This window comes from Jaculus jaculus, chromosome 13 (genome assembly GCF_020740685.1).
Source record: "Jaculus jaculus isolate mJacJac1 chromosome 13, mJacJac1.mat.Y.cur, whole genome shotgun sequence".
Lineage (NCBI taxonomy): Eukaryota > Metazoa > Chordata > Mammalia > Rodentia > Dipodidae > Jaculus > Jaculus jaculus.
In genome coordinates this window covers 34,743,333-34,753,871 of record NC_059114.1, presented here as the reverse complement: position 1 = coordinate 34,753,871, position 10,539 = coordinate 34,743,333, and the positions used below count along the sequence as shown (strand labels likewise).

Genomic DNA, 10,539 nt, shown 5'->3' with positions numbered 1-10,539 from the left:
CAGGACAAGACTACAAGAGAGTTGATATATGTCTATTCTTTTAATCATGAACCAACTCTCTATGGTTTTATATAACCTTCAGTTTACATATAAAATGTGTACATTTACATAAATATCTGGGAACAGTTTATAATAAATTAACTGCATTATTGTATCTTGGAGAAAAACATAGAAGTGTACTAGAACTGACAATGATAAAAAAGAACTTGAAATTGACCACAGTGTTTCAAGATTTGAAACATCTATGACTCTTTTTTTTTTTTTTTGAATGCGAAACAGGATCAGTTAGTGTCATTTATTATACAAAGTGAACAGCCTTTAAGATTCAAAAGTTCCAAGAGTGAATTTTGCTGGTTGCTTTGAGGTTTTTACTGTTTGTTTGCATTTTCATAGTATTTTTTTTGTTTGTGTTTGTTTGTTTTGCATCAAACAGGTTTCTTCAAGAGTCTGCTCACAAGGAAAATAAAACAGAAATCTTCAGCAAAGTGAAACAGGAGCTGAAACAGCCTGTATGTGAAGAACAATGTTAAAAACTCAAAAGACACAAACCACACCAAACACTCATCCCATTTAATTTCCTGTTACATGCATCCAGGAAACCAGGAACATCAAGCCTCAGGGCAGCCATGCTCTGAGATTCTAGCTCAGGTCCCTTCTTGGTGACAGATCGTGCACCCATACCCACACACACTATTGACCCAGGCAGAAGTACACATGCATGCACAAGTGGCCAAAGAACCACTGGGTGAGAGAGGAGATGCTGGGCAAGGATATGCCAGCAACTGGAAGCGGGGGACCCAGAGAGCCCTTCTGTTGAAAGCTAGAAGAGTCAAAATTGAACCAAAAGCCAAACACAGGAAAGAGGAGGATGCTCAGACAAACGGTTAGACAGATGAAGAGGGAAAGATGCAGGGGAGTTTCGGAACAGCAGCCTCAGCGGGGGAGGTCTTTCTTTACCGAGAACTCAGAGGGGCAGTGCTTGTGACTCCAGTGATATACTGAGGCTTAGGGAATATGCCGCAGCATTACTCTACATCCTGTGTCCTCTGCCAAGGTAGAGGGAAACCACAAACACTCACCCTCTAGTCCTGCTTATCTTAAGGACTTTTTCCAGTACCCAAAGAAGAAACAACACCCTGCCCCAACACACACACACACACACACACACACACACACACACACACACACACAGAGTTAGGTCCAATATGGGCCAAGTTTATGCCAAACAAAAAGCCTCAGTAACTCTTCTTGGTGAAACCAAAGCCAGAAAAGCCCATCACAGCTGTCATCTCATCGTCTTCCTCAAATGTCAAGTCCTCCTCAGCCCTCCTTTTCTTCTCCTGTTTCTCTTTCTTGTATGCTTTAGCCTTTCCTTCCTCTTCTCTGAGCTTTCCTCAAAATCAGTCTTTCTGCTTCTCTCCCATCTTCTCCTTGTTGACCTCAAAAGGTTTCTTTACTTGATCCAGAGTAGAACGTTCCACATGTATAGAAATGCCCAGGTTTTGCTGATGTTTCTTTCCATTAATGTGATCCTGGAAGTTGATAAGAGTCCTTCACCACACCATCACAGACATTGCAGTAATATCCTCCCATCTGAGACTGTGGAGTGGTCTTGGTAATGACAGCTATCTTCCCAAGCTTGGATCCCAAGTCCACTATGTAGTACCTGTGCAATAAAAGCTTGATGGGCTGCACTGATTTTCCATCCTTCTTTCTTTCTTCCATGAGCCTCTTCTCCAAGAGCTTCACGTATTCATCTTTGTCCCGTTTTCTGCGAAAGTCCAAGTTTTTTTGTCCCACTGCCCAATGCCATCTTCACAGCAAAGTAACATCTATGACTTTTACAAGTGAAACTTAATTTTAAGGGCTAGAGAAATGCTCAGTGGGTAGCACTTGCCACACGAGCATGAAGGCCTTAGAATTTGATCGCCAGGTCTCCTGCCATCATCTGGGTGTTGCCATACACGCCTGTGGGGAGTGGAGGCCAAAGTGTCCCTAGGGCTTGCTGGTCAGCGGGTCTGACTAAAAACTGCAGCTGGAGAGTCAGTGAGACTCCATCTTAAGGAAACCTGCAGATGAGCAATAGGAGGACATTCATAATTCTCCTCTGGCCTCCTCAATTGTACACATGGGGTGCACACAAGTACAAAACATGCATGTGTGTGCACACACACACACATGCACACACAGGGACAGTTATTTTGAGACTGTATTGTGAAGCATTTGAAATAACAAGTTGAGAGTTTGTGCTAAATTCTATAAGACTGTGAGAAAGACATGTGGATGGCCACACATGATGGGATCGGGCTATGCTGCCATCTCCTCCTAAGGTGGTTGTAAAGTTTGGATAAGGAAATGTGGGTACAAGAACCCATGTATGATATACAGGCCAGAATTCAACATAAGATTGTGTTTTGAGACAGGGTCACTGATTCATCTAGACTTGCTAGCCAGTAGGCTCCAAGGGTCCTCTGTCCCTACCTCTCTAGCACTGGGATTGCATGTGTGTGCCACGGTGCTGGGCATTTTATGTGGGCAGTAGGGTTAGAGTCAGATCCTCATGCTTTCTCAGCAAGCCCTTTACCCACTGAACCAGCTCTCCAGTCTATCAAACTTCTTAACTCTTTTACCTCCATGTTATAGATAAAGATGTTAAGTTATAAGAGAGGTGAACAACTCTATCAAGATCACAGTGCCAGGGCCGGAGAGATGGGTCAGAGATTAAGGATGCTTGTTTGCAAAGCCTGCCAGCCCAGGGTTGAATTCCCCACTACCCACTGAAAGCCAGATGCACAAAGTGGTGCATGCATCTGGAATTTGCTTGTAGCAGCAGGAGCCCCTCACTCACCCATCCTCTCTCTCTTTCTCATAAATAAAAACATTTTAAAAGATAATCACACCACTGGTAAGTGTCAGAGCTGGGATTCCATCCATTAGTACACCATCAAGAATGGTGAATGAACTGTTAACACTGCACTGAATTGTGTTATTCCTGATGTCTGGGTGCTCCAGTTAATCCTATTAATAGTACAGTTTGTTTTAGGTGAATCATTAGCTTAATTGACAGTGTCCCTAGGAGGGTACAGCTTAGGAGGAGAAGACAGTTATATTCTCTACTAAGATGCAGAATGGGTGCTAACCATGCTGCTGGTGGAGCTAGAGACGCTGAGCAGAGTGCTGACAGAGGTGTAGAGACTCACCAGCTCCAGATGGTATTATGTGGGTTTTTAGAGAACCCTCCCTGTAAAGTCCCTTCATAGCCAGAGCTTTGAGAACAAGTTCTGGGAGTCATGGAGAACTGGTGATGTCAAGGAGTTTAAAAAAAAAAACAAACAAAAAAACAGCTCCTGACTCTGGCCAGAGAGATTATCTGTCATTCAGTCCCAGCCTTTAGAGACAGCTTCCAGAAACCACAATTTTCCATGAGTCCCTTTGAGGTGAGTCCCAGTCCCAGAAGCAGTAAATGAGGATCTGTGTCTACAGAGGTCAGAAAGAAAAGTGCTCATATTACACTGACAGTCAAATTCACCCTGCGCCTATCATGTGCCAGGGCACCATGTGAGGGGCTTTAGATAGATTGTCTCCTGCAACAGCCCTGGTGTTTCCTTCACCATTGATTGGGCAAACTGATGTGTAAAGCCCCTGTGTGTGGATGAGGTAAACACTGTTTTTAAACTCTGTGATAGAGGAGAGGAAACAGAGACTTGGAGATTTTCTGGCCCTTCCTGCCTGTATCGCCGGTCTGCTACACCTCTACTCAGAATTGCCATTGGAAACCACCGCGTATTCCTGTCAAGTGACAAGTACCATACTGCAGTGGCCACTAGGAGTTATTCAGCAAGATAAGAGCCTGGCCCATAATACATGCTTGGTAAAGATGGATGAATGTTGGTTTGTATATTGTATCTTCTAGTATATTGAATATTCTAATTTTGTGTCTGCTAGTCTGAGTCAGTTTGCAGATATTTGGTCAAACACATTTGGATGTGGCTCTGAAGGTATTCTTTCATACCTGAAACTAAGGTTCAGATTAGCAGATTTTAAGTAAAGCTAATTATTATCTATAATATAGATGGCTTTTATCTAATCAGTTGAAGACCCTAAATAGGTAAATAAATAAATAAATACCCAAGTCCCTTAAGGAAAGAATTTTGCTAGTAGAATTCCTTTACAGTCTGATGGTAAGATGACTCTTGCTGAAGTTCCAGCCTCCTACCCACCACGCAGGTCTTGAATTTGCCAGCTCTACAATGGTATGAGCAAATTCATTGTGCATGAGTGCAAGTGTGAGTGAGTGAGTGAGTGTGTGTGTGTATGTGTTGGATGAGCAGATTGGGGAGGTCTATATTACAGGCAAAGACTATCACCTGACAGTATTCTAATTCTACAGCTCCTAATGGAGAAAAGTTGCTTGTCTCTGTCACAAACTTGCACTTGTACAGAAACAATTGATTTTCCTAATTTGGTTAGCTATTGTTTTGAGACAAGGTCTCACTGTATTGTATCCCAGGCTGGCTTTGAACTCTTTTTTCTTTTTTAATTTCTTTTGTTTATTTTCATTTATTTATTTGAGAGTGACAGAGAGAAAGAGGCCGAGTGACCGACAGAGAGAGAAAGGCAGATAGAGAGAGAGAATGGGCGCGCCAGGGCTTCCAGCCACTGCAAACAAACTCCAGACGTGTGCACCCCCTTGTGCATCTGGCTAACGTGGGTCCTGGGGAACCGAGCCTCGAACGAGCCTCGAACAGGGGTCCTTAGGCTTCATAGGCAAGAGCACAACCGCTAAGCTATCTCTCCAGCCCTGGCTTTGAACTCTTGATCTTCCTGCGTTAGCCTTCCAAATACTGGGATTTCAGGCATGCACCATCACCACATACAACTAGGAGAGTCATCTTCTAATCTCAATTATACTCTTTCTCCTGTCCCTCCATGTTTGCTTCCTTGACAAAATATTCTTTAAAAAAAAAAAAAAGCAAAAAAACTATTTTGACCAGGTATGATGGCTCGCTTTTTTAATCCTAACACTCAGGAGGCTGAGGTGTGAAGCTCACCATGGGTTTGAGGCCAGCATGGCCTACAGAGTGAGTTCCAGGTTACCCTGGTCTAGAGTAAGACCTTGAAAAATGAAACTGCTTTATTTATGTGTATGTGTCTGTGTACACATCTGTATATGTGCGGGGGGGGGCACGTGGCTATAGTGGGGTGAGTTGGTACATGTGTAGAATCTGAGGACAACTTTCAGGTCCATCCTTGCCATTCTACCTTGTTTATAGAAAGTTTCTCTCAATCTTGCTGTGCAGTTGTTTTGCTGTGCTCATGTAGAACTTCCCAGAAATTCTCCTATCTCTGCCTTTCACCTTACCATCACAGTGCTTGGATTACAGAAGTCTGCTATGGCTTCTGGATTTTTATGTGGGGGTCTAAGGATCAAACTCATGTACTTAAACATGAGCGCACATACTTTATCACTGAGGCAGTTCTCCAGGCAAAATATGAGGCTGTGTAAACATTGTAATGAAACTTGTCATTTTGTAAAATTAATATACGCTAATTGGCCATTAAGAAAATAAGGACACAGTCCATTTTAGGAAACTCTGACAGAGCTCTCTATGACAGCCCCTGGACTTAGGGTACAGGTAGGCCCTTGAGTTTTGAGGAAGAAGCAACTGTTGTGGGCCAGTCCCAGGCTCTGCTCACCAGCCTGGTAACTGTTTAGATTTCGTTTGTGGATCCAGACTTCAGTATTCTCCTTACTAAAAGAGCAGTTTATTCTAAAAATCAAAGTTTATTATAAAAATCAAAATGCACCCCTGAAAATGCTATTATGTTTGATTTTGTTTTGGTTTGGTTTTTAATTCTCAGAAAGAGCAGTCTAGGCTATTGAGTAAACAGAAGCAGTTTTCTGGGCTCAGGGTCAGGGCAGGGTCAGCCCTCAGGAGCCAGAGTAGTTTCCTAAGGCCACCACTCATATGCCTCCTCGCGGCTGACAGGGAGCCCTTGAGTCTGACAGCAAGCCATGTAGGAAAGCAAAATGACATCAGCCTTCTCCACAGCCGAGTCCCTCTCACCACAACCGGGCCACAGGAGACAGATAAACTCTAAAACAGAGAAATTAATGTGAGAAAGTATCAGCAAGACTCCAATCAGAGCACTGGCTGCCAATAGAACAGGGAGTCGCTTATCAGCTATCTCCTGGAACCTAAACTCTACATATCACTTTTTCCATTATCCGCAGATTTGGAGACACTGAAGTGCATTTTCTATGACTAAACTCAACCACTAACTCACTCTGACAGCCAGCAAGTCAATGAGACTTTCCAAGCCTCCGTTTTCTCTTCTATACAATTACAAAGCTGAAGGAAGCCAGAGCTCCCAGACCTTACTATTAAGCTTCCAGGGCACAATTTTACCTCAAATGAGCCTCCAAACTGCTACTGTTGGTCTGTTGTTGTTCTTTACACATATGTATTAATTTAGAAAGCTAACTTTAATTTTTAAACTTTTATTGGAAACATTAATATATAAACCTATTATAATTTGGTCATATTCACATCAGGTTGTCCCCCACCCCCATTCCACTGAGGGCTCCTATTTCAAGATAGTTCTTACTCTGGTTTGTTGTCTCCCTCCTTAAGAAGCTAACTTTCTATGACCACCTAAATCAAAAATCTGCATAGCTTTTTCATTGGTTTTCATATGAATACATAGTTGTGGTTTAAAAAAAATGTGTCAGGCCCTACAAGCTTCGTGCATACTGTCTTCTGGGACAGCTGATGTAAATGGTCCCTAGAGACTCTGCAGCCATGTCACCCCACAGTGAAAGCCATGACTCCGAGCAGCAAGTCTGCCCTCCCTGCCTGAAGCAGTGCTGGAGTGCTTAGGTCAGCACTGGGATCTAGAATGGTACAGCCCTGACAGGGTGACTGCAAGCCTCAGTTCCTTTACCCAAGCAATGTGGGAAAATTTTCTCCAATAAATGGAATCTGACCAAAAAAAAATAATAATAACGTTAAAGTAATTTTGGTGGGAAAGACAGAAAGGACATACTGTGGTATTCTCAAAAGGTTGTCCCGAAAGGGAGACTTTGTCAATTTGAGGTGAGAGGAACCTATTTAAAAGCAAAGCAAAGAAGCCACTCCAAACATAGTTTTCCATGTGATTATAGTAACAACCACCACTGACATTTATTTTGTAGTTATGATTATGCTAAGTGTTTTTAATCTTTAATATAATGATTGTGTTAAGTGTTTTAACTGATTTCATTTAATCCTCACAACTATTATTACTCTCCTCTGCACATGAAAAAATCAAGATATTTTGTCCAAGAACACAGCTAGAAAGTGGCAGAGTGGGGATTTGAACTCAAGTCTGTCTGATTCCTGGGCTCCAGTTCTCATCCCCAAAGCATAAAGTAGCACAGTCCCATTCCTATAGGCTCAGTGCCAACTGACCCCTGTCCTCTAACAGTTCTGTGGCTTGTCTAGCTAGGATCAACTGATCAGGATTCTTGATGAGACTTTTGCTATCCAGACCTTATCTTCCCTTGCAATTGTCAACTTCCCCTTGAGTTTTCCTCTCCACATGTGCTATGCTGATCATGCCTGTGTCACCAGATGGATGACCCTCAGCACAGCCTCCATCTGATTGCAGGGGGCCAGTGCCCCTTCTTCTGCCAAGGGGCAGGAGTGACAGTGGCTTTCAGGGGCCTATGTCACAAAGCACCAGCAAATTTAACAACATCTAACTGGAGTTCCAAGCCGGGGTCTCAAGGAGAGAGCAACTGCACAAAGGAGGACCAGCTTCATCTTTACGACATACATTCTGCCTCTGTAAAACACCATTTGGACAAGGCTAAAAGTGGGAAATTTCCTAATGCATCAGCACTCAGACAGTGGAGGCTCAGGAATTCTCCTGGCCATGCCCCCTCAGAAGCTGTCTCCAAGACTCATCACCTCCTGGTTACTTTAGAATGACCAGCCTTCCTTGAAGCTCTGGTAGATATCAAAGGAAACAGCATGGTAATACCCATGTGTGTGTGAATTAATGTAGGCAAGAGTATAGAAGGGATTAAAAGCAATGCCTGTGGGTGGAGAAATGGCTCAGAGGTTAAGAACACTTGCTTACAAAGCCTTGCAGCCCTGGTTCAATTCCCCAGCATTCACATAAAGCCAGACACAAAAATTAGCACAAGCATCTGGCATTCATTTGTGGCAGCACAAGACTCTGGTGTGACACACACACACACACACACACACAAATTTTAAATAAAAATAATAAAAACAATACCTCTCTTCAGCATTTATAATCACCATGCTCTCTTTGTTTCCATGGCACCTCACTTTTACTAATATCAACTCCCGTTCCTATTGATTTCATCTTGCCTTTCCTGTCCCTCTGAGTGCCATGTCTTCCCTGTTACCCATCCAAATTATATGGAGTCTTTAGGCTCTAAATCCAGTTGACTGTCCTCTCTAATCAAACAGCGTGGGCCACTGATTTGACATGACCTGATATAACCTCCAGCACAAAGACATCTGTCTCACTTGTGCTTATTTACCTGGCCTGGTTCTCACTACCTCTCTGCCTCTCCCCCAGAGATTTCTGGCCATCCTGGGATGGTAAACACTATCTGGGATATCTGCATTGTTAACTTCCTCTTCCCCAAAGCTCACTGACCAAGTTACCACATGAGTGTGGCTGCAGGTCTGAAGGACTTCTACCCTTAAGCCTGCTCAGAGTCCGTCTGGCCTGTGAATGAGAAAATAGTGGATAAGCCAGGATGAACATTCTAAACACAAGGATGCTTGTCAGGGGTCAAGACAGTTCACGATGCAAGACAGCTCTGCTGGAGCCCTTTCAAGTATATGGTGAGGAAGCAGAGCGCCCCAACCCTGCAGGTGTCGCCCTGAGCAGAAGCAATGGAAGAGCAGCCTCTGCAGCAACAGCAAATCCAAGGGCTTTGAGCTGCATTCAGGGAACATTGGGCCAGGCTCACCTGTTCCAGGTAGGCAGTGATTATCAATCCAAGAACAAACAAATACTTTAACCTGAAAGGCCTTAACTTTAGGCTTTGAATTTTAATTCTCTGTGCCTCCTGGCATGGGTCTCTCCCATCTCCCCATTCTCTGGAGATAGATTCTGTGGGGTTTTCTTTTCGTTTTTGTTTTGTTTTGTTCTGCTTTGAGGTAGGGTCTTGCTCTACCCCAGCCTGACCTGCCACTCACTCTGTAGTCTCAGGCTGGCCTCAAACTCACAGTTGACACTCCTACCTGTGCCTCCTGAGTGCTGGGATTAAAGGCCTGTGCCATTGTGACCTGCTTCTGTGTTTTAAATTAAATCATAAACATGTGAGACCCATAGTCAGGAAAATTAACACACAAGAGAAATCTACTTTGAGATAGATATTCACATCAAAAATAGGAACCTTTAGGGTTGGAGAGATGGCTTAGCAGTTAAGCGCTTGCCTGTGAAGCCTAAGGACCCCGGTTCGAGGCTCGATTCCCCAGGACCCATGGTAGCCAGATGTACAAGGGGGCGCATGCGTCTGGAGTTTGTTTGCAGTGGCTGGAAGCCCTGGCGCACCCATTCTCTCTCTCTCTCTCTCTGCCTCATTCTCTCTCTCTGTCACTCTCATGTAAATAAAAATGAAGGGGGAAAATATAGGGACCTTTAAAGTGAGGTCCTTAAGTGGATTTAGGATATGACTTGAATTATAATATATTCAGTTTAGCCATAGTTTTTCTGCAATACACACAGAGCATGAATCAAGGCCAATTGGGAGCCTGGGTCTGATAAATATTTTCTACAGCAAGATTCAACATACTGGTCCTGACTTCAATGTGTACCTCAGTTATTTGGAGAGCTCACTGTTATGCAGGTTCCTAGCCCTCCTCCAGCACTGCTGTCGTTATGTCTAAGGGTGGAGTGCATAAGCTACATACTTTATCATCTCCTTAGGTGAATGGGTGCAGGCAGCCCATATGCCACACTTTGGAGTACTCTCTTACTAGGTCTTAAATCCTTGGTATTCCTATGCCTAGAACAAAGTTACCACACAGTTTCTGCAAAGCTTGAAGATTCAGTGGCTAGACCATTGCTCTTCAAAGAGGAAAGCCTCTTTGGATCCTAGAACTGGAATCCAGACTCCAGTGATAATACCTGCAAACCACACACACTGGCAGCCCCAGGTAGCCAAGATATTAGCCTTCCTAGTCAAAAGCTCAGGCTCAGTTACGCAGATGGAGGCACAGAGGCCAAAGAGGGGAGAGGACTCATTCCCCAGCCCCGGCAAGCTAGATGGGCTCAGAGGGCAAAAGTCCCTCTGCCAGCCCTGCTCAACCTCCAGATTGCTGAAAAATGGCTTCTCCTCCAAGAATGAGCTTGAGAAAACAGTGGTGCCCCTGCTGGAGCTTGTCCTCAGGCTCTGCTTGTCTCCTTCATGTTATCATACCTGATCGCTAGACATGATTCTGGTGAGTGCAGGAGATACCTACCTGTTTTGTGTGCCAGAGATTCTAGCATCAAATACAGTGCCACACT

The 10,539-nt window shown here is 43.9% G+C and overlaps 1 pseudogene; it reads right to left on the bottom strand.

Moving 5' to 3' along the window:
- Positions 1-1,235: 1,235 nt before the first annotated feature.
- LOC101613183 lies at positions 1,236-8,312 on the bottom strand (annotated as a pseudogene).
- Positions 8,313-10,539: the final 2,227 nt, after the last annotated feature.